This window comes from Canis aureus, chromosome 10, assembly GCF_053574225.1.
Source record: "Canis aureus isolate CA01 chromosome 10, VMU_Caureus_v.1.0, whole genome shotgun sequence".
NCBI lineage: Eukaryota > Metazoa > Chordata > Mammalia > Carnivora > Canidae > Canis > Canis aureus.
The window spans coordinates 14226792-14251946 of NC_135620.1; the positions used below are offsets into that span (position 1 = coordinate 14226792).

Sequence of the window (25155 nt, forward strand, 5' to 3'; positions counted from 1 at the left end):
GGGATCCCTGGGTGGCGCAGCGGTTTAGCGCCTGCCTTTGGCCCAGGGCGCAATCCTGGAGACCCAGGATCAAATCCCACGTCAGGCTCCCGGTGCATGGAGCCTGCTTCTCCCTCTGCCTGTGTCTCTGCCTCTCTCTCTCTCACTGTGTGCCTATCATAAATAAATTTAAAAAAATTAAAAAAAATAAGCTAAAACATAATACCTTAAAATTCACTGAAGAAGATAATTGCACAGACAGTTGCACAGCTGGTGTGGGATTTACTATGCAATACCTGCCGGATGCTGTCTACAGAAGATCCTATTACCTGGCTAGCCTGCCCTTCATTAGTTTTAAAAATTATGCAACATACTATAATGTTCCGTTGGGTCAGTAGTCTGCGGTGGACCTGAGTTTTATTTTTTCTTAATTCTTCCAGTATACATGAACCATTTATTAAAATTGATGATGTGTGCTTGAAAACATGTACTCGCTAATTCTTGAGTGCAGAGAGCTATATAGGAGATGAACTTTGTTAAGGGTGCTGTTCAATCAGACTTTGCTTTTTGATCTATAAGATGAAAGGTGTGTTCAAATTTACCACTTACATTCCTATGATTGCACATATGATTGGGCTTAGGGCCACCATCCTTGCTTTCCCTTGGTCTCTCTTTTTCTGAGGTTTTACTTTTCTTGCCTGCTTTCAGATTGGTGGCAGATTTTTCCCCCTTTTTCTCTTGCCTTTTTCCCTCCTGTGTTAGTTTATATCTGTTTTTTTTTTTTTTTCCTAGTTACCTGTTTTCTTTAGTCTCCTCCTGAACATGACAAATACCTCAGAATGTTTCAAGTCTGATCACCCTACACAGAGGATTCTAGGTTGACAGCTTCCTTTTAGCTTTTATGGCTTCTGATAAAAAAAAAAAAATCCACTGTCATATTATTGTTTTTCTTTTATATGTAAGATGCTGTTTTAAGATGTCTGTTTTCAAGATTTTGTCTTTGTCATTAGTTTTCAGAAGCTTAATTATGATGTGTCTCAGTGTGTATTGCATTGGGTTTTTCTTGTTTGGAGTTCCCTTCTTTGTCTTCTCCTTCCAGGGCCATGATAATAGGAATAGATGGGTTTTTTTTTTTTTTTTTTTTTTTTTTTTTTGCTCTAGTCCTGCACAGATCTGGGCCTTCTCCATTGTTTTTCTTCAGACTTGTTTTCCCTCCATTGGTCAGATAAGCTCATTTCTATTGTTCTTTCTTTCCATTTGCTGACTTTTTCCACTGTTCTTCCATTCTGATATTGAACCTATCCACTGGCTTTTTATTTTGGTTACTGTATTTTTTAGTTCTAAAATTCCCACTGGGGACACCTGGGTGGCTCAGTGGTTGAGCTTCAGCTTTCGGCTCAGGGTGTGATCCCCAAGTCCTGGGATCAAGTCCCACATCGGGCTCCACATAGGAAGCCTGCTTCTCCCTCTGCCTATGTTTCTGCCTCTATCTGTGTGTCTCTCATGAATGAATAAATAAAATCTTTAAAAAATTTTTTTAATTCCCACTGATTCTTTATAGCATTTATTTCTTTTTTTTTATTTTTATTTATTTATGATAGTCACACAGAGAGAGAGAGAAGCAGAGACATAGGCAGAAGGAGAAGCAGGCTCCATGCACCAGGAGCCTGATGTGGGATTCGATCCTGGGTCTCCAGGATCGCGCCCTGGGCCAAAGGCAGGCAATAAACCGCTGTGCCACCCAGGGATCCCTATAGCATTTATTTCTTTGTTGAGTCTTTATATTGTTTCTTTGTTGAGTATTTGTGAAGTTTTATATTTCTTTGTTGAGTCTTTGCACTGTTTCTTCTGTTTCATTGAAACATTGTTACTATGGCTGCCTTATAGTCACTATTAGAATATTCTAACATCTTTGTCTTCTCAGTGTTGGTGTCTATTGATTGTCTTTTTCATTCAGTTTGAGATCTTCCTGGTTTTGATATGATGAATGGTTGTGGTTGATTCCTGGACATTTTTGTATTATGTTAGGAACTCTGGATCTCATTAAGACTCCTTTCTTAGCTGGCCTTCTCTGACACTGCTCAGTCTAGGCAGGGTGAGGTGCAAGGACTCTGCCTCATTTCTGCTGGGTGAAGGTGGATGATCAGCTTCCCCACTTGGCCTTTGTTGACCTCTAGTGTGGGAAAGGTTTTCTTCGTTATTGCTAAGAGGATGGGAGTTTCAATTCCCCACATGGTCTCCACTGACCCTTGAATGGCTTGAGGGAGACAAGAGTCTTCGCTCCCTACTTGGCCATCTCTGACACTACTGTGGCATCGAGTGCCTCTTCGCAGCCTCATGAGGGTAGAAATCTAGGCTTTCCACTAGAGGCTTTTGCTGGCTTGAGTAGAAGTGGACCAACAATTTCTTCTGTGGTGTTTTGGTTGAATAGAATGGTCAGTGCCTGAAAGTTTTCTATCTTGCTAGGCTGTCTCTTTTATGGTATCTTTGCTAGAGGAAACAAGCTTTGATTGGGGCTTGATTTGTCTGCCTCTCCTGGTATTTTCTGGCTCCTGGCTTTTTCTGTTCCAATCAAGATACATGAGGTAAAATGAAAACCCAGGAAAGATAAAACTCACCACTGTATCATTCCTTAGGTGCTGGCAGGTTTCATTCCTTCCCTCAGCCTTAGATATAATACCCAATATAATGTCCAGTTTTAGTTGTATTTAGCAGGAGGGAGAGGGAAAAGTCTATTTATTCCATCTAATTAAACTAGAAGTCTATCCTTTGACTTTTCAGTTTTAATATTATGCTTTTTTTGTTTTAGAAATTCTCTTTGCTGGGCAGCTCCAGTGGCCCAGTGGTTTAACGCTGCCTTCAGCCCGGGGTGTGATCCTGGAAACCTGGGATCGAGTCCTGCGTCGGGCTCCCTGAATAAGCCTGATTCTCCCTCTGCCTGTGTCTTTGCCTCTCTCTCTCTCTCTCTCTCTCTCTCTCTCTCTGTCTGTTGTGAATAAATAGATAAAATCGTAAAAAAAAAAAAAAAGATATTCACTTTGCTTTTTCCCCCTCATCTGCCTGGATGTTAGTTTGGGGTCTGTTTTATCTTTTTAAACATACTAACTCTCAGTTTCCTGGGAAAAATGGTAACCATCATTTACCATTTGTCCAGTGGGCCATTTTTAGTGTTTTTGTAATTTTAAGATTTTTTTAATGAATAATTTATAGAAATTCAAGTAAGGAGAAAAGTGAAAGACAACTTCACTAGAATTTTGATTAGAATTTCAGCATAGCAAACTCAAACTCAAAGTCTTAATCTTTATTTTTCTATTTTTTTTCAAATGGGCAGCATCCTTTGAACAGCATGCTTTACTGATGAACTGGTCATGAACTGTTTTGCATAAACCTGAAAACCTAAATCATATTGTAAACATTATAAAATCCAGATTTTAAATATATCTCATATATATTTTCCAGGAGCCAGGAAATAAATAATAAATAAATAAATAAATAAATACACACACACACACACACACGCATATATACATCATATTATATATACACATATATATGATAGGTTTTTGCTTATCATTGTTTCTGGTTCTTTTTCTTTGACATGCGTGATGCAGTCCAAATCTTTGGAAACCTTAATGGTTAATAGATTTGTTAAAGAAAAGTGACTTTTCCTGCATTATTACAAAATGTTTTCCTTTTTAAATTTATACTCAGAACTAGAATGGGTTTTTAAAAATCTTCTATAATGGGACGCCCGAGTGGCTCAGTGGTTGAGCGTCTGCCTTTGGCTCAGGTCATGATCCCAGGGTCCTGGGATCGAGTCCTGCATCGGGCTTCCCACAGGGAGCCTGCTTCTCCCTCTGCCTATGTCTCTGCCTCTCTCTGTCTCTCATGAATAAATAAATAAAATCTTTTTTAAAAAGTTTACACTGCTGCCACCTTTGTATATGGTTTTGTCTGGTAAAGTAAAGCATTTGTTAAATAAATCTTGGTACACAAACATCATAAAAAGTGAAAAAATGGTGTTCAACATTCTTTTAGCAAGATGAAATGGTCTGAGTCCTTGATGCAAAATACTGTATGATGAAATTCTTCCGATTGAATGAATAGCTCCAAGAGAATACTGTATTTCCTTTTTCATCATTGATCCCTAAGTGTGAGAAAATTCATCTATGATAGCATCTGAAGTCTCATGATCTGATTTTACCTCTACTACTAATTTTGCTATATATTATGGAAGCTACTAGTCATATGTGGCTAATAAACATTTGAACATTTGAAATGTGGCTAGTCTCAATCAAGATGTTCTACAAAATGTACACAGATTTCAAAAACTTAGTACAAGAAAGAATGTAAAATATCTCAATAGTTTTTATTTTTTTAAGTACTATTTTTTTTATGTATCAGGTTAAACAAAATATATTTACTTGTTTCTTTTTACTTTTTTCAAGGAGCTACCAGAAAATTTAAATGTTAAATATACATTTAAAATTACTATAAAGTGTATATGTGGCTTACATTATACTTCTTATGGACTGTGGTGGTCTAGAGTATTCCTGTCTATCTTTCTTGTCGTTGTCTGAATCTTATAATAATCGCGAAACACTTTGCTCCATTGATTATTTTTTCTTTACTATTTTGGGTAGAAAATGAAAATTTCTGAATATTTAACTGTGTTTAGTGAGAACTTTACAAGTAACTTCAAATATTGGAAGATATTGAAAAATGATGAGTACTTTGGGCAATACAGTAAGAAAGCTAAAACATATTGCAATGATTATTTATTTCATTATCCTTCCAGACACTCCACTCTCATCATTATTCAGTTTTCTTATTTCTTAGCATAGTTGGGAATAATTGATGAGTGATGATGAAATGATACTTAGGATTATAAAGGAACAAAGTGTTGCAAAGTATTGGAAAAATAAGATCACTTAGATTCCACATGTGTATTAGGAAAAATCCAGTGGATGCATATGGTAATCCTAATGCTGGAGGAATTAGATTGGAATCATGTCTTCTTTAAATATATATGAATCTTTTCTTTGTTTTTGGAAGACAGAATAAAAGTCATAAAACACCATTTCTTACAAATAGATATGCTTAGGAGTGCCTGGGTGGCTCATTCAGTTAAGTGTCACTCTTGATCTCAGCTCAAGTTCAAGCCCTATGTTGAAGCTCTATACTGTGTGTGGAGCCTACTTAAACATATAAAGAAAAAATAAATATAAATGCTTAGTTTTCTGCCTTTTAAATGTGATCTGTCATTTTTTTCTAATTCTTTTAGCGTCTTCTTTTCATCTTTGATGTTCTTCTGTTTTTCATCTTTGGTGTTCTTATATTTTGCTGTAGAACTTTATTATTAGAGTTACTATAGTTATTCTATATGTAGGTGTAGATTTTTTAAAATATGTATTTTTTAGTATTTTGCGTGTGTGTGTGTGTGTGTGTGTGTGTGTGTGTGCATGTGCACGTTCTCTGAATCTGCATGTTGGAACCTTTCAGCATTTCTGGAAAATGCTCAGGTATCATATCTTTGAATGTTGCCTCTTTCCCCTTTTTTATTCTGTTTTTAAATTCACGGTCTGATAATTATGATAACTAACATCTTCATGGTCCAAATTGTTTCTGCTGATTCTTGCCCATGGTGCTTTGTTTCATCTTAGGTGTACATGTATGTGTTATTTGTTTTTTTTTATTTTTAGCTGGTAATCACTTTCCTTTTACCTTTATCCTTAGGGATTTTTTTTTAAGTCCAGGATTGAATTAAATTTGCACAAGAGAGAATTTTTGTTTGCTTTGCTGATCACCTAGGAACACTGTCAACTGGGACTTCTTAGCTTGAAAATTTTTTGAATTACACAAAAGGTGTTAGTTTAGGTTACAAACCTGTGAAGGTTTTTTTTTTTCCCCCTTCCTCTGAGTATGTATCCTTCAGCTGCTTTATTTGGACTTCACTTTTTGGGTTTCCCATGCCTATCTACCCTGAGCAAATCTTAGATTTTATCTTCATTTCTTCTGTCCATGCCGTCCCCAGAGGGGGTGTTCAAAGGTATGGTGTTCACAACTCATCCATGGGACAGAACCAGCTTTGGTGCTTGCTTGTCTATCAGGATTTCTATTTATATTCAATTTAAAGATGATCCTGATTCCATACTTTATTATCATCTCAGTGATGCATTTTTAAACATTGATATACATACATATGTAATTATATAAAATATATATTTTATAATATGCAGATTTAAAAAATAATGTATATTTGTATATACTTAATATAAAATATATTTAAAACTACATATTGTGTTTGTGTGTGTATGTGTTTATACATATATATAACATTTTTAGGATCCTGAGTATTCCTTTCCAAGAAAATACGGCATGATGGAGTGTTCAAGTACTAAATTACTCTTCATGGTTAGCCAGATATTATTATCAGGATTTATACTGCAGACTTTTTCAATAAAATGAGACACATAATTTCCTATAATCTATTCTTCAAACATAGAGAAATTTGGAAAACAAGTTTAATTATTTTACTGACTATAATTTTATTTTTGACAGTTTTTGCTTCCCAAGTCAAAATGGATTTCATATCCTATTCATTTAGGGATGGGAATACAAATTCTGTAGGAATCTCTGGGACAGTCCACCTGTGGCAGCCAGTGATTGGTTGCACATACAATGCATTTCATCTGAGGTTCATACTGGAGCATACGCTTTTATGAAATGCCACCTGTCACCACTCATACCCATGAGCTGTAAAATAGACCTTCAACATTCCTGCAAGGTAGTTCCCAAAAAGGTTGCATCACGACCTCAACATGTTTTTCTTTTTCTTTTTTAATTACATAGTCAGTATATGTAGGTTTAATGTCTTGGGGTTTATTGAATAATATTTTTTTATCTGTCTTTGACATTTCTTCAGCCTAGTGTGCTTTAGAGAACATTTCTTCCAAAGTATGCTGCCTTCCTGATCCCACCAGGCATATTTTCAAGCCTGTTATCTTTCTTGTCCACGAGCTTCTTTATTCTCCAAAGATTCTGTGGCCATTAGGTCCCCATTCCCCATTTTGCAGTAAGAAGCTCCTGGTGACATGTTGAAATGGTGTTTTATTTTGGGAATTGTTGGGTGAACAGCTGCTGTGCTGCCTCACCACCTGTTGCTACATGAAAATACTCGAACAAGATCCCAGTCACCTCCAGAATCACATGGCCATTATGTGTCTGGTACCACCATGGGGTTTTCTCAGAAATATCCTCTTTCATCTAATAACCAGTTTCTATACTAGTTGGAATACTCTTAAAGCATTTTGTAAAACACATTTTCTTACTTCCACCTAGAGTGTTTTGTAGACTTACTTTGTCTTCTTTTTTTTGGGTAAGATTTATTTATTTATTTATTTATTTTAGAGAGCATGTATGCATGAGTAGGGGGAGGGGGTGGAGGGAGAGGGAGAGAATCCCAAGGCTACTCCAGGCTAAGTATGAAGCCAGCTTAAACCAGGACCCTGAGATCATGACCTGAGCGGAAACCAAGAGTTAGACGCTTAACCAATTGAGCCACCCAGGCACTCCACTTTCTTTCTTTTGTATGTAGACATACAAGGTTATATTGGTTTTAGGCATACAACATAGTCAATAGTTCTGTACTTACGCAGGACTCACCACAGTAGTGCATTCGCCATCTGTCACCGTACAGCATTATTGCAGTGTTATTGATTATATTTCCTATGCTGTACTTTTCATTCATGAACTTAACTTTTTAATGACTACAAACCACTTATAAGTTGGGTATCTTTTAAATTACATACAATGCCTATTTTATGGCCAAACATCCTTTTTCATATACATAATTTCACTTTTGATTCACATCTTTGATGCGTACTGGCAATGAATGTTCTTTTGGGGAATGTTTCTCCATGTACTGTGCAGACCACCAGAGTTTTGTTTGTTTTGTTTTGTTTTGTTTTGTTTTAATCACTCCATGAGAATTGTAAGATAGGCACAATTGCGCTGAGATCAACACAGTAAATGAAACTGAACTGAGATTCAGGTCTAATGTTTTCAAAGTTCACTTACCAGAGAGGGGCTCCCTCTTGCTTTATCTCAGCAAAACTGCAAAGCACTACATATCATAAACTGTTGAGCTTGTGAGTGGTCAGAGCTGGAAAGGTGAGATGGATGTAGATCAGGTTTCTGTTTAAGATCTTAGCATTATCATTAAGTCAGTTTTACTTTGTAAAGGAGTTTTCTCATCATTATTCTCATTTATACCATCATAGATATTTTACAAAGGTGAAAAATTTCTTCTGTTAAATATTCTCATCTTTTCTTATTGTCCACTTTCTACTTGAGTGCTTTTAAATCATATACGTGTATCTCTCCATAGCCATACAACTCTGACTGAGGAGTAATTGAAAATCTGTCTTTTCATCCACCCCTGACAGGGTAATGTCATTGATGGAGCTGTATAAAGTCAAGAGCGCAGCCCAGAAGCTCTATGCTGTCCCCATGGCCACCCTACACCCTACAGTGTAGGTCCTGATAATATTGAGTTTCATTCACAAATTAAGAAGTGGCATAAAAGCAGTTTTGCTTACAAAGGACTTCCTTAAAATGCAACCAAAGTAAAGAACAAATTCTTATGTATTGGGGGTGGAGGGTGCACTCATGAGAGATGTACGTACAGTTTTAACTTCACAAAATCACTGTAAAAGCCTATAGAAGTAACAGTATCTATGAAGGTCCTGCTTATAACATGAGACAAACTGTTCTTTGTTCTCGTTAGAGATTGTGAACGGTGTGTTAAATAATATTAATGGCTGGGATTGTCAGTCCTTAACAGTACTTTCCTTGTACAAGTGATTTTATTGATCGATACAGACTCGATGTAACGGGGGCAGATTATTTTTACTGATTTTATCGAAACCTTAACCAAGTTTGTTAGTGCGCCACATATCTTTAAATAGATCTAGATGATGATGTAGATTAAGAAAAGCAAACCACCATCCATCTCTTTTTGATCTGTTAATAACTTAAATCCATCATTGCTAGCAAGTGTTTTCAGATTCTCTAGCGCATACATGTTTGTGTTGTGCCTGCTGAGAAATCCTGGAACCCTGTTTCTGTGGTTCATTGTTCACACAGGAAAACTCTAACCACTTATCCAGAATTTGGCAGACAGGTTTGTCGTCATAACTGGCGAAATAATTGACAAAACATGAAGAGGAAAAAACTTCACGAGTCTCTGTTTCCTAAATTTCATTTTTGTCAACTGTGACCTATAGATGATTCTTAGATTTTACAATATAGTTCTTTAAGACTTTTATGTGCTAAGCTGAAAACACTATGTAAACTATACTTAGCACAGTATGTGGTATTTCATCTCATATATTTTATAGATTTGTCTTTTAATTACAGAGAATTGTGCTACTTATTATCAAGTGTATTTTATTTTTCTCTGTGATTTGCTTTCTTCCCATGATCTCAAAATGACAGACTGTGTTTAAAATAATTTTTAGTACGGAGCAATTTTTTAAATTTCTGAAACTAGTCGTATATACTAATTCTTTAAAGAAAGCAGTACCCTTTCCTTTTGATGAAATAAATTAAACCAGTACTTTTAAAATTCAAATAATGCATTCTTGCTTCCTTTGGATAGGTGAGATTGCAGAAGAGCCTGGCCTACAGAGCTATAGATAATGAGCCTTCAGAGGTAATATATAGGTCAGTGGAGGTAAGGTCAGTAATGATAATTTGAGAAGCTCTTGGAACCTCAAAAACATCCACGGTTTCATTGAGAGGAATCTGTGTGGAAGAAGGGAATGGATTGGAAATATGTACTCCATTGCATTGGGGCCCCAAAGATTTGATCAGGCTTAAAATTTAAAACTTTGCAAATTTTAAGACTATGAAATATAAATATTGACCAGCTAGTTTGTCAGTCTATACTGATATAAGGAAAAAAAAAAGAACAAAACTTCTCAATAGTCATTAAGTTAGGTTTAGTGCCCTAACAGAGTCCTGGATTGATAAGATGAATGTTTTGGGCTAAATCCTCCTATAGAGCTGCCTGTGCTTGTTGGCAGACTCATGGCAGCATGCTGTTTCTAGAAAGTGGGCAGGTGAGATGTGGAGTGTTATATACAGACTTGGATGCATTTCTGGAAAGCCAGCTCAAAGTCCCTTCTAGAAACAAGTAGTCACTGATGTCGTTTCATGTATATGGATGCAAATATACCCACATACTGATTTTTCTTTACATTCAAACTTACCTGAACCAGGGGCAGTTTTTCTTCCCAAAGGACATCAGATGATATGTACAGACATTTTCGGTTGTCACATTTTGAGGATGTTAAAAATCTTACAATACACAGGATAGCCCTGAACAAATAGTCATTTGCTTCAGAGTGTTAATAGTGGCACGGGCTGAGAAACTCTGATTTAAACATCTCAAAATCATGATGTGCTTCCTTTGTCTTTTTTCTGTGCATATTTTTAATCATGTATTTTAGTATATTTACTGTATCATCTCTAATGCTTTATAAACTCCTCTTTTAATTTAAAAGCATATCCCAAGTCTGTACAGGAAAAAATAAAGAAGAACATAAAACCGTATCACTGACAGTTACCACCATGGATTAAGAATTCTCCTAAGACGAGGTTTTTAAAAGCACCTTAACTTTTTTGGTATGGGGATTTTCAACATATAAAAAATAGAATAATAACATAAAATCCCAGATACCCATCATCTGTCTTCAATAATTACCAACTCAGGGTCTATCCTACCTATATTCCCAAATATACCCCACCTTCCTATATTCCCATATTATTTTGAAAGAACTCACAGATGTCTTTTATCTGTAAATTTTTCAGTATATATCTCTAACAGATGAAGGTTCTTTTAAAAAACTATTTTAGTAAAGGCTCCATAATATCCTATCCTATGGATGCGTTACAACTTAAGCCTGCTCTTAAGTTTTTGGATTGTCTTTTATTTTCAACCTGGAGTGTTTGGGTTTTGTTATGGTTGTCATTGTTGTTTGTATTTGTGCATCGTCATGTGGCATATTTTCCTTGTTCTATAGGCGAAGTAGAAAGCGTGCAAACTAAAGCAGGGTGAGAATGAGCACGGGACCCTTAATTTCATTAAACACTGTGTAACTGGTAAAGATTAATGTCCATATCTCTTGCTAATTCTTTCCAATTACTTAGTTCATATAAATTCCCAAGCCTGGTTAATTATGCTGAAGTCAGGTAGTAATTTTGAACAGTGTTCCGACAACAAGGGAATGTTCCTGGTCTAACCTTGCCCTCTCACACAGACTCTCAGCAGATTAGGCCCTCAGGCCCGGAGTCCATTCATTTTCTGCTCAGGTCTAATTGCTGCCGACTGGCTGCCACAGGTACCTGGATAGCCTGCGTGGAAGGAGGCAGGGACTTCTTGAGAACAAATAAGGAAAGATTAATTGTTTGTTTTGGTCCCTCCCAAGAGAAATGTGGGTGCTTAATCAAGAAAAATAATTTCTTCTGTTGATTTGGCTTATTTGGAGAAAAGATAATTGTGTAAAGGTGGGTGCAAAATGATGCCTTTTCTAAGAGGTATTGCCACTTACCTGCACAAGAGCCAAGGGTACAGGGAAATAAATGTAAGACGCAGACGAAATAGATGAGGATGGCTCACATTTCTCATAGTAAGTAATCTGGCTGTTAGGCTTTCATTTGGACCAATAGTGCTAGCTAGAATTGTCATTTGTTTTGTCTGGATCTTTAGAAAACTAATGAGGGAGACAATAGTGTAAAAAAAAAAAAATCAACAACACTTTTCCAAATTGTTCTTAATTGCTGGAGGACAAAGTGAACTAAATGCTGTGATGTTTCCAATTAAGGAACCTGTTTCAAGCAAGCACTATTAAATCTATCTTTCCCAATCTGATAAATAAGCGATCAAAGAATGGAGGAGATTAATTGAGAGCAATTAGTTCCAGATTCCTTAAAATAGGTAACGTGAACCAACGTTAGTAATGGTTTTTAGCAATTTTGGTATAGTAACAGTGTCATACCTTCTTGCCAATCAAAAAAAGGAAATGGAAATATAATCAAATTGGTTCTTATTTTTAGTATTGAAAACCATCTGTTTTCCCAAATCTTAAGGTACATGAAGAAAGACTTTCGATATCTTCCAAATCAGAATTGACCCTTGAATTTGGTAAATGCATTAAAAGAGAAATGTATATTGTCCCTCTGAGGAAGAAATAGAGCTGTAAACACCAGAGTGTCTGTGCTAGGCAGGAGTCAGCATAATTTTTGTCTTAAAGACCAGCTGGTAAATATTTTAAGTAATCCGGGCCATACAGTCTTTGTCACAACTACCCAACTTTGTCATTGTACTGCAAAAGCTGCCTTAAGATGTTAATAAATTGGTGCTTAACAAAGGAGAGGGCCTCTGTTCTAATAAAACTTTATTTACAAAACCATGCAGCAGGCTACATTCAGCCCTCCAACTATAGTTGATCCTTGCATTTAAAGGCCAGTGCACATTGGGGCAGATGGCCAACGGAGAGGGCTGAAATGGGAGAGCATGGCCTGGCATCAGGGGGATGTGGATTCAGAGTCCTGAACCTCCACTCACTGCTGTCTCAGCTAGGGTTTTAACCTAACCACTCTGGGCACTGGTCACCTTTTCTGTAAAAGGGCTAAAAAAGCATACCTCTACCTCATAGAGTTGTTAAAGAGGACCACCTGAACTAGTATACACAAAGCACCATCTTCAGGATGATGCAGGATGTTGTCACTAGGAAGTTCTCATGGAGATCTTTTATCCGTTTACTCACTTACTCATTGATTCATAAAATAAACACTTTGGAAGAACCTGCCCTGGGCCATATGCTCTACATGGTGCTTTGCATTTATTCCTTCATTGTCCTCACCATCATCCTAGTTCAACAGCATCATCTGGTATTTGAAGTCAGTTTGCCTAAATATGGACCATTTTGTATATGACCATATGCGCAAAGCCTGTATGTAAAGCACTTCTGTTTTCCTCAGTAGACAAAATAGTAGCAAGGAAATCCGGTAAATCAGTATGAACCTTTTTAAGAGGCTGTTGGTCAGGGGAGACAATTTAAAGAGTGCCTGCGTAGGAATCTAAGGGTCAGTGCATGCAGCCCCCTCACCAGCAAGTGTCCAAGGCCAAGTGTGTGCAGTCACACCTATGAGAATGTAGAAAGCAGTCATGAAACTTGCAATTATATTAATTTTTTATATGACAAAGAAGTGAAGCAGGCTTTATTTATTTTTAAGATTTTATTTATTTATCATGGAAGACACAGAGAGGGAGACAGACACAGGCAGAGGGAGAAGCAGGCTCCCTGCAGGGAACCCGATGCAGGACTTGATCACAGAACCCCAGGATCATGCCCTGAGCCAAAGGCAGATGCTCAACCACTGAGCCATCCAGGTGTCCCAAACAGGCTTTATTAATATCACTGTTCAGACTGCTTCTGGCCCTTTCATGAGTCCAGGTGTCAGACAGCTTGGAGTCCACAACAGGGGCCTCACTCTGATGCCCTTGCTTGTGTGTTCATGATAGCCTCTTGCACTCTGAGGTACCTGATGAGGTTGTATTACCTACTTTCAACTAAACTAGATAGGTTGCATTACCTGCTTCCAGCGAAATCTCACAGAAGGTGCAAGTTGCTTAAAAGGATGCCTTTCAAAGGAACTGCAGACTGAAGGCAAAACCAGAAATTGCTTGCCCAAATGTACGTTGAGTAACAGAAAGGAGGCAGCATTGGTGCCGGCACCACCCCGACTCCTGCCAGCCTCCCACTGAGGGCCCTGGGAACCCCAAGTGGGAAAGTAAGTGGCTTTTGAAAGAACACAACACTGGGAGAGAACATCTTGAAAATGGATGTTTGACAGAGTTTCTATCATGATGGGATTTGGTTGCCAGGATTAATATATGTAACCTAAAATTCTCTCTACTTCTCTTAAAACTTGGAAACAGAATTTTCTAGCCTGTTCAGAAACCTTTCACAAGAAGAGTTTCAGGGGGTCTTGTATCCAAATTTTTCTAAATGCAACATTTTCTACTTGCTCTCCAGGAACAACTGTGTGACATCACAAAAGAAGGGAATTTCATGGCCAAACCTCATTAAAATGTCTTTGTGTTTTTGGAGGATGGATTTGGAAAAATTAGTATTATGACTTAGTAAGTGCAGCTATTGGATCTACCTGTGTGGCCACCTTCACACAGCATACTGATCACATTACTCGCGTATTCTAAAATACCATTATTTGTAATTTTAAATAAAAACAAACATTCTATCATTGATAATCACAATAAAATAAAGTTTGTTTTCAATCTTTTCCCATCTTTATATTACTTTAAATTTTCCTTTCGGGTATGTTTCACATAGCAGATAATTTATTTATTTCTTTATTTATTTGAAGTAAGCTCCATGCCCAGCTTGGAGCCTAGTGTGGGGCTTGAACTCAGGACCCTGAGATCAAGAATCAGATGCTTAACCAACTGAACTTCCCAGGTGTTCTACATAGCACCTAATTAAAGCAATGATAGCTTTTAATGGTGTATAATTAAGTAAACACATATATTTTAGGGTGAAGGCTGAACTCTTTTTCATCTGAGAGGCATATGATGAAAAATGTTTGGGATTTACTGCTCCCTCTTCAGCAGAACGCTCTGTTCCATTCATGCCAAGGTGTTTTAAGTAAGTAAAATAACATTATCACAGTGTGTTTCAGACTTTCAAAAAATATATATACATATTTTCTTCCTGTAGAACTTGCTTGTAATTTATTGCAAAGTGCTCTGTTTCCCCCCCCAAAAAAATTTTTTAAAGGCCTTTCCTAATTCAGAATTTGGCCAACTTCCATTTTGCTTTTAGACTATAAGTGGTAGGTTGTTCTCAGGCTAGACCAAGAGCCTCACCTCCACATCCCTGAGTCCAGGGTCTGTTCTGGTTCTGGCAATACACTTAAAGTCTAAAGAATGTCTAATACTTTTAAAAGCATTGCCTGGCTTTGCCTTCTCTACTTTTTCTTTATCCTCATTTACAGAATGGGCAATGTCTTGTCTTATTTTTAATTTTACTTTTTCTACTGAGGATGTTTGCTTATTGAGTGGAAATTATGGCTTTTATCCTGTCTTCTGTATTCCCTGACCCCCATAGTGATTTGAGATGACTTGTCATTGTCTCTTGCCCCAGAGAGCCTTTCATGTGCAGATACATAAATAAATTGATTTTTCTCCCTCATCCATCTGGGCAGAAAGGTAGGGCAGCAGCAGCTGAGCAAAGGATATTTGTTGGAACTCTGATCGTCTGACTCTGTGACTGTTTCAGACCATTCACAATAGGAGAATCCTAGATGCCTCCTGCCCTTCTGAGACCTCTTTCGTATTTCAGATACACAACTGAAGTCAGCACCATCAGCTCTAGGATGCTCCTCAGGCTTATTTCCAATATTACTCATCATTGCCTTGTCACTCCCTTGGTGGAGACTTTCTCCACAGAGCCCCTCTCATACTGTTTTGGAAAAATCTGGGCCCTTCTGGGCCATGCATAGGTGCCTTTATAAAATCATTCTTTTCACTAATTATAGTCCCATAACTGTGTCCTGCAGATTATTCCAGATTAGTCAGAGAAGTACTTTCCTTGGTCATCATTTCCAAGCCATTGTCATTGTTTACTGCTCTGTTCCGTCCTCCAGGATCATCATGGTAGTTTCCTCATCAGCCTGGGCTACTTGAGTTTACCTCCTACCCAACTTCATCTCTGACTGTGATACCCACCTGCCAAAAAAAATTGTTTCATGGCTCCTGGTCAGGTACCAAACTGTCTGTTCCTAGCCCAGATGTCCAGAATTCCAGCCTTACTCTACCTGTCTCTTATGGCTCATTAGCTGCCCCCCTTGTCTTGGCCCTTGTGTTTTTCATACTCTGTACCTGGCACATCTCTTTCTCATGTCTGTTTATCAGAGCATCCCAAAAGGCTCATTGGCAGTATCCCCTTTTGTATGGGACCTATCTCAATTCTCCATACCCAGATGTGATATTCTGAAGCCCTCAGGCACCTTAGTTGACCACTATGCCAGCATATCTTACCTTCTGTTAACAGCTTCTAGGGTCCTGGTCTTCCTTTTTCCCTGCCAGATTTCTAGGCCTGTCTGCCACTCAGCTGGGCTCCCCTCAGCATCTTCCAGCTTTAGCTGAGTCCTCTCTGACATCTGTTCAAGCCTGGCAGAGGGATAGTTTGTTTTAAGATACCTGATATTCTTCTATCTCTTTCTTTTGTTATTTTTTGTCCCTCTCTGATAGTTTGGAACATCATCTTAGATTGAAATAAAAGTAGTGCCCACTTTCATCATTGCAATATTTCATTGCATTATATTCTCTGAGTTGATAGTGGTATGTGTGCATTATTAGGTATGTGCAACATTTACAATTGGGCTGCGTGGAAATTTTAAATTGTATGCAGCAAAGAAGTCACCACAAGTTCAAATCTTAAGACAAAAAGACTGAAAAAATAAGCACAGTACATAAGACAAAAGTTTAATTTCTGTGCTATGCAAAGAGCTTTTACAAATCACTAAGAGGAAAACAGTCCGATAGAAAAACAGATTTCATTCATTTAAAAAATTGTGAATGCTCAGGAGACGAGAGAAAAAGATACTTCATTCTTAATCAGACAGCAACAAATTAAAATGAAACACTAATGGAACTGCAGAAATTAAAACAGCATTTGTGCTCAGCGTTGGTAAGGAATAAACATTCCCATATACCTTTAAGGCAACTGCCCATTGTGGCAACCTTTTGGAAAAGCAATTTGGCAGTTCCCTCTCTATGGATTGATCCTACACTTATTCTTGCATAATTGGGCTATGTTGTATGTAAGGTATTTATTTCATTGCAGTATAGTCATAAAAATTACACAATAAGGCCGCAATCAGTTAAAAACCTATTGGAACACCCATACGTTAGAAAGCTATACAAAATACTCCATGGCCATTCAGAAGAATGCTGTAACTCTCTATTATAGTGACAAGGAAAGCTGTCTGAGACTTACAGACTGATACCAGGAGAAATAAGGGGGGTTTTCTAGAGATGGAAATTTTTTTAATGCTTTGTCTCATGATGAATAACATTCACAATTTAGAGCCCTGCGAAGACCAAAAAAACAAGGAAGTCTTGTCATCGGGGGGAGTTAGAGAAAACAGACAAATGGAAGATCTTATCTTTTTACGGTTGAAGTTTTTAAAAGCCTTAGTTAAGTCTAAGAAACAGTGCTATTTATTTATTCGTATAACCACAACTTTCCATTGCTGCTATTCTTAATGGCAAGACAGATCCCAGAGCTTAGTATCCCACCATATTGCCACTAGCTGAATAAGAAAATTTGCTATAGAAGTGGAAGGATGACAGTCACTCTTCCAGATTGATGCTATTTATTTTTCATTGGCACAGAAAAGGTTGCTAGGCATCCCCTGGTCAGCTTCTGCCAGGCCTTCACAGCAGTAATTGCATTGTTCCACGTCTTTATCAAGGAATCCCTTGCCAGCAAGTTTTTGGGAGGGACAAGTGTCAAGGATGAGAAGCCACAATGAAGTACTCGTGACGGAGCAAAGATTACACTGCTCAGGTCATTCTACAAAACTTGTCAGTTTGCTGCCCAAATAAATGCCTAGAGTGCGTAAGACACGGAGCATAGTGACCCCAGGAAGAAAAATCAATTGCAATTCATATTTCATATGTCTATAATTGCTTGTGAAAGCATGGCACCGGTTTGTTTGCAGGGCAGCTTTGCCTCTCCTGTTGTTTCTTTCCTCATTTCTAATGGACATGTCTTTCACATGCTCTGATTTTCAGTGAAGCAAAATTTGGGGCCCTTTTTTCTCATCCACATTACCATTCTTATTACCAGTGCCCTGCCCTGGATTTGATCCGTGCATTGAACTGTAGACAGGCAGAGCCCATGCAGTAGAAATGGCTATTTTGATTTGAGATTCTTGAAGGTTTTGAGGTGTTTTTATTATTTGTTTACTCATGTTGCTTTGAGGTCCAGTGGGGGGTAGGGGCAAGTGGCAGTGGGGGGTGCTGTTGAAAAAATCATCTTTCATTGGGAGAGTTGTTCATTTATTAGGATTTTAAATATTCAAATTGAATTTTTTGTGTGTGCTGCTTTCTCAGGACAGGGGACCCATAACACCTGCTAATTTTGAAAATCACCCAGTCCGTCCTATTGGCCCTCTCTGGCTCCAGTCTCCCCCACCCCAAGTCTTTATCATGTGCAGCTACTTTTGGATTCGTAGCCCTTCTGTGGACTGAGATGTCATAGGCACGGAGAAAATGCTGCTCACTTTATGGATTACTGTTAGGTCAACAAAACTTTGGCAGCATTGATTAACTTGACAGTGAGTACAGCAGTACATTTATCACTTATGGCTGTGCTGTAGAAAATCTAATAAGAAGCAAACAATTCCCTTTAGAGCAGTAACAGGTTCACTGTGGCTAACGGTGCATGCACTGGAAATTTCTGCCTTTAAATTATACCCTTGCCGCTGGTTGGGTCATTGACTCAAAGCTACTACACTTCTATAGTCGTGCTGTTGTTATTAATTGCATCACCGTTATCTGACTTAAATATTCAAATTGTTCCATATATGTGGTGTTTTTAAAAATGAGTGGATGTATTAGATACAGTTCTAGAATGATGATTTTAAAATAATAGCTAGAAATAGAGAGTTCTATTGTATGAAACGAGGATTATGACAAGGAATATTACTTCCCACAATCAATGCCATATGTCACTTAGCTTGTTTTGTAACGGAAAACTTTGGAAGAAATTTTAGCCTCACCTAAACATTTTGTAAAGGGAAGTATTTGATGTGGAATGACTATAGACACCTACCGATAGAAATTTGGTGGGATCTTTCTTTGTTTTTTTCTTCGTGCTGAAGATATCCTATTAAGACTTTTAATATTTATTTTCCTTCTACATGCTAAACAGCATTACCTGTCTTCCTCATATTTCATTTAGATTTTCTACAGTGTGCTGGAGTATACATGTTGTAAAAAATAGGAGACGCTATGTTTATTAGATAGCACGCGTTCCAGTGATCAGAGAGGTATGTGTGAAGTGTGATGATGGGTTCAGTAGATCAGAGTAAGTAAGAAAAAGCCGAGTTTTTTAAACTGTTGCAGTAGGTACCTGGAAAACTTAGAGTCTTTGATTGATGAATGACTTATCATTTTTGTGGTACCATAGACAGAAAATCTGAAAACATGGCAAAAACAAAGCCACCTTCTGGGGGCAATTCTTATTTCACAGGACACTGCTTTTCTTTCTCTTAAACTGCTTTTTTAGACTTTCTGGAAAGCTGTCTAATTTATCTTAATTTTTCTCTTATCCCCGTGCTACACTGAAATTCACAATTCAGCTGAAGAGATCTGGTGCAAACGGGGGGGAAATTCCAGTTTTTTGTTTTGTTTTGCTTTCTTTTGAGTGCTCTGTGTTTTGCTAGAAAACAGTTTTGAATGGAGAGCTTTTTACGGCAGCATCTGTGAGATGATATAGTTTTCTTTGTTGGGAGAAAAGCATTCTGCCTGCATCAATTGTCAGGAGGCTTAATATAATAAGGCAGCTTGCGCTATGGCTAAGAGAAATACCACGCACTAGAAATTCCCACAGCAGTTTGTGTTTAGAAGAAAAACTGAGCTCTCCGGAAACATGAATACATTGAAAACCAAGACTTCCTATGGCCGACCTTGAGAAGGAGCAGAAAGGGTTGCTGTCCAAAGGTCCATGTCAGTGATCTCGTCCAACATTTGTCTCTGAGATTCTAGAAGGCATATAAAGCCGCATTACTTTTTCTTGAGCTTTGAGAAGGCCTGGCTGTGAATCAGTAATATTCAGGCCTGTTGATGTTAGTGTTTTGACTTAATTCCATGAGACTGTGTTCTCCTGTTTATTCTATAGGGTAAATGTAACGTATCTCCCTTCTAAAAACTCTTTCCAGCAAGAGCCACGTCTACCGCTGTGGATTTCACAGGTTACAATAGGAGTCCCCCTGCCGCTTGCCCTAGTGAACAGAGGCCGGGTATTGATTAACTATCACCCTGGCATCAGAACTACTCTTAGGATTCAATTTTTTTGTTGTTTTGCATATTTTATTGATCACAGTGGTAAATGAGCATCAAGCGTGCAAGAAGACGATGAATTGTTTACTTGCATAAAATAACCTTTCAATAAGGGAAGATGCATGGCTTATGCTTTGGTTCTGTTCTGCGGCCCGAAGCAGATGGCATTCAGCTGCTATTGATTTGCTTCGATAGTTAAGGAGCAGCCTGCAACCCTGCATGCCCACTGCATTGTGAAAAAGGGTGTAGATTTGGGGACCAGGATGGAAGCCAAGAAGGGACTGACTCGCCCTCCCTAAAATCCTAAGGAGAACAAAAAAAAAAATCGTATTTGAAAACCATGAATATCCACTTAAATGGGAACTTGAATTAATGTAATCAGATGTGTGCTGGTGTTTTTAGAGAAAGAACATTTGTGGTCATCACTTATGCAGATATCTCCAGTGAATAACAGATTGAGTAATAATCAGAGAATACTAATTTTAAGCATGTTATATCTGAAGAAAGCGGAATCAAATCTTTCCTCCTGCCTTTGGGATAGAATGAGGTAATCTGCAGATAGATCATGTCATGTCCACTGCCGGGCCTGCTGGCTTTAAACATAAATGTACACATAAGTTGTGCTGACAGTCTACCTCTTTACCAGTTTTGCTTATCTCTAGTTATGCAATAGTCTACCCATAGCTTTTGTCAGCAATCACATTTGGTTTTGAAATGTCATTCTATAATAGGTAGTTACAGATGTTGAATTTATAAATATTTTCCTTGAAGCTGTATCCAACAATGACTTTACATCTCAAACACTAAGGACAGGCTAACCTAGCCATTGTGGCTTTCTTTCCTCTTCCAGACTTATTAAATACTGAAAAGCACTTGTCAAAAATAGTATGAACAATAGCAAATATATTTACATAATAAATCATGTATTTGTTATTCGGGGATAGACGTATTAGTGACATTGAGCTAAATAACTTGTTTTGGCAATTTATAACTTTAAATATAAGTAAAATAACCACAATAAAAAATGTATAATGAAATGGCTTGCCCATAAAAGCAGAACTTTGCAGATTTACTTCACTGGGTTCTTTCTCATAAATAAACTGCTATTACAAATGATAGTCCTAAAAGCATTCCCCTAACTGTTATTCTTAATAATGGAAACATCTTATAATAGGCTGTTTGTGGGGAGAGGGGCAAGTTTGTTTCATTTGCAGGGCAAGGGACAGGTTCACATAGCTTGGTCCCAGGGGAGTCCTGAGTGAGCTCCATCTCCCCCAACCTTTCCCCTACCTTGGCCATAAAGGTTTGGGGAGGTGAATTTTATTTATTTGCTCCTGTAACAAAGAGCATTTATTCTTCCCATTTCTTTGTCTTCTCTTTTTCTCCTCTGAGAAAAGCCAACTTGGAGAAGAGGAGAGTTCAGGGTAGAAAGATGCATTTGTGGAGTGCTGATGTGTGGAGTGGGTGGTGTGCCCTCGTTGCCCATCAGCACGTTTTACACTCTGAGTCCCTTCCACTGTCTGGTGCAATGCAGAGAATACCTACTTGTGCTTCTTCTATGATAAATAAGTTGTCATTTCCATGGTAGGGAGAGAAGACTAGTTGGTATCAGATTTGTTTCACGAAAAGGAAAGTTGCAGACAGGGAAGCTGAGTGGGACAAGTCTGGGACAGGAGACTCAGGGCAGCACCCCTGATATTGGCAGTGCCTATACCTTGTCTCGAATACATGAGAACGGTGTCCACGAGGTCAGAAGGTAATCAGGAAGCTAAGGTGCAGATGACAGTATAGGAGAGAGCTAAGAACACTTCAGAACCAAGCTACCAACACTCATTTTGCATGACAATGTGTCGATTGTGAAAAAATGAACACAAAATTATGAAGGTTAGGGAGCGCATGGGTGGCACACTCAGTTAAGCATCCAACTTTTGGTTTCAGCTCAGGTCATGATCTCAGGGTTGTGAGATCGAGCCCCACATCGGGCTCCATGCTTAGAGCAGAGTCTGCTTGAGTTTCTCTCTCTCTTTTCCTCTCTCCTTCCCCCTTTCTCTCTCTAAAATAAATAAATCTTTAAAAAAAAGATTATGAAGGTTAGGATTCATAAGACTCTCTTCGACAGTTATTGAAATCGGCTTTAAGTTTCTCATTTTGGACTTGTGCTAATTCAGGTAAAACCTGTAATGGGGGCCAATTTGGTATATTTTTAGTAGGTAAGTACTCTTTCTACCTGATGTACGATAATGTATATAAAAGGTGATGTGTGTGTGATTCGTCTTTCATGAGAAAAACAAATGCCTCCCCCTTCTCTTGACAACATCTGACACCAAGTACCAGCCATATTTAACAGTCTTTTGGCTGACCCAAGAAAAACTTGGTTAGCATACAGTATTTTATTTAGCCACATAGGCTGAGAGGCACACTCCTGAATGTTACCTGCAGAAGAGTGAAAAGACAGAAAACATGCACTTTTTAATGACTTCACTGAAGTGTCAACGGCATATTATGCAATACACAAGTTATAAGTGGACAGTCATTTCTTAGTAAACTCAGAGTTGTGTGACTACTAGAACAATCCATTTCTTAGGACATCCCCCTCCCTCACCCCACCAAATTTCCTTCATGCCCACAGAATCTTAGTTTTCCTGCACAGCTCGAGCAACTTTTATTACAAGTTTGAAAAACCGAATTTGTATTAACAGTTGGTGGTGCCTCTGTTTTCTCATTCATTACCCTGACTCTCCTGTCAGTGGTCTGCTTCAGGTTCAGAAGGTAACTTGTCCCTGCAGTGGAGGTAGAAGGTTACAACCTTCTACCTGCATCTTGAAATGCAGCTTTTGGAACTTGAACTCTGGAGACAGTGGGGGGAAAGAGAAGACAGGAAGTCAGGAATAGGAAAGACAGGAAGAAAATAGTTGAGCTTTTATTTATCTGTGTCCTGGTCATTTCCTCTGGAACGCACGTGTGTCTTCTAGGGGAGAATGGCTGGTAGAGGTAGAGACCTCTTCCATGCTTCTTTCATTCTTGACGTGCCCCTTCCCCACCCCCCAACATCAAGACTCATGGATCCAGCAAGAAAGGAAGATCTGAGCCCCCACTATGTTTCAAGGACTTTGGGAGCTTCCTACCTATGGTGGGATGGGTCTGATGGAGCCCTTTTGTCCTACTCCCCTGCTACTTACCCCCTGGTGAAAATTGCTGACCCCTTCCTTTTAAGCAGTTCTCTTCATCTTAGCATTTAGCATGCAAAATGTAGTGTTCTGCATCAAGTTAAAAAGGTTTATCTTTAGAATTAGGAGCAACTTAATTATTTGTGCTTCTGGAAAAAAAAAGAAGATGACGACCTAAGGTTATCTAAAACATAGTTGAGAACAGAGGAATTGCTCATGGCATGAATTTTGTAGTTAACAGAATATGTAGCATCCTGTCAACAGCTGGGAAGAAGTTGCTAGTTTTCAGTGGATATTTACTGAGCAGCGACTGTGGGGAATGCCTGGCACAGAGCAAATGATTAGCGCATAATCCTTGCCTTTGAGAAATTTGCTTTGGCCATTCAGATAGTTCAACAAATAAGGACGATGTAATATGTGTGTTGGGAAGAAATGTGTACATTAATCCACAGATAATAGGAGATCATTTTGGTTTGTTTTGCGGGTGATTTAGAGAAGTTACTTAGCTTTCAACAAAGCATCTTACTAGAGAAGAAACTGGTATTAAATCTAAAGGTAAAACTAATAAAGGTTAAGTCTATCCACAGGAGATTTTCTTACATTATCCACAATGAGTAATATACTAAATGTTTGTCTATTCGTTAGATGTGTCAATTTGGAAAAGTATTAACTTTTTTTTAAAGCTATTTCAATGATAGTAGTAGTAGTAGTAGTAGTAGTAGTAGTAGTAGTAATGATAATACAAGGTATCATCAGTTACTGATCCACTTCCTCAAATAAAATTTTGATGATTTACTTCTAAAACTTCACTTAGAAATTGAGGCTAAGAGAAGGTTGTATCTTCAAGAAATAATATCCTCTTCTCAATCCTTAGAAGAGTCCCAAAGACCGAAGTAAATGAAATTTATATGTGTTCTTAATAAGGAGCTTAAGTGAATTTTGCTGACATCATTGTTTGCAAGTGCAATAATTTTGATCATTCTTTTTTCCTCTCAAATGGAATAATATTTATTTATTTACTTACTTGAGAGAAAGAGATGAGTGAATGCATACATGTGTGCATGTGTGAGGGCAAAGGGAGAGGGGGAGAGAGAGAATCCTAAGCAGGCTCCATGCTGGGCTCAATCTTGCAACCCTGAGATCATGACCCGAGTCACTTGCTTAACTGACTGAGATGCCCAGGAACTTAAATGGAATAATATTTAAATTTTGCAAATCCTGTTGACTTTTACATAATTAAAAAGCATATTATAGCTAGTCCCCTCTTGTTCTTTAACTGCGTTAGGGCAACTAGAACCTGTAGTTTTCAAACATTGTTGAATATTTGGCTCTAGCATATACCCTATACATAAAATATAAATCATTTTCCTTGGATTCTGTTTATCTCAGTCAAATCTATTTAAGTCACTGATCAGGGCAGAGTTTCTAGCCAAGACCAGGAATTAACTTACAGCAATAGCATGACTGGCTACTCAAATTTCATCAAGAACCTTCAAATACAAGCCAGCAGAGTAACAAGCAATTATGTGACAACTATTTTTGTATTGCTTCTGTTTATTTTTAGTGAAGTTGGTATATTTGAAAGAGTTACTTTTGAATTTGCCAGATATTCATATTAATTGTGGTAGTCATTCATCATACCACTAACAGAAGGCCCCTGAAAAAGCATTGAAATCCATTGGTGTGGGATAGTATTGCCATCATTGTTTTTTCCAGAGTAATCCCTGTTTGCATTAATTAGTGAAGAAATGCCTATTCTATCAAAACTGGGTTTACTTGTGGAGAGTTTAAACACAGGTGCGGGTACATCAGCTTTCTCTCTTGCCCTCATGATATTTGTATGATTTCACA

The 25155-nt window shown here is 38.0% G+C and overlaps 1 protein-coding gene and 1 long non-coding RNA gene across 12 annotated transcripts in view; one reads left to right on the top strand and one right to left on the bottom strand.

The window, feature by feature from the left end:
- The window catches only part of SNX24 (sorting nexin 24), a 159794-nt gene that overhangs the window by 106431 nt on the left and 28208 nt on the right, over positions 1-25155 (top strand). The window lies entirely within an intron of this gene.
- LOC144321999 (uncharacterized) overlaps positions 22475-25155 on the bottom strand; it is a 34116-nt gene continuing 31435 nt past the window's right edge. For 8 of the 10 annotated variants that reach the window (XR_013387546.1, XR_013387549.1, XR_013387548.1 and 5 more), the window contains 2 exons: positions 23317-23453; positions 22588-22985 (listed from right to left, as the gene is read on the bottom strand). This is a non-coding gene — a long non-coding RNA (uncharacterized LOC144321999). The other 2 variants (XR_013387544.1, XR_013387547.1) reach the window with 2 other exon arrangements.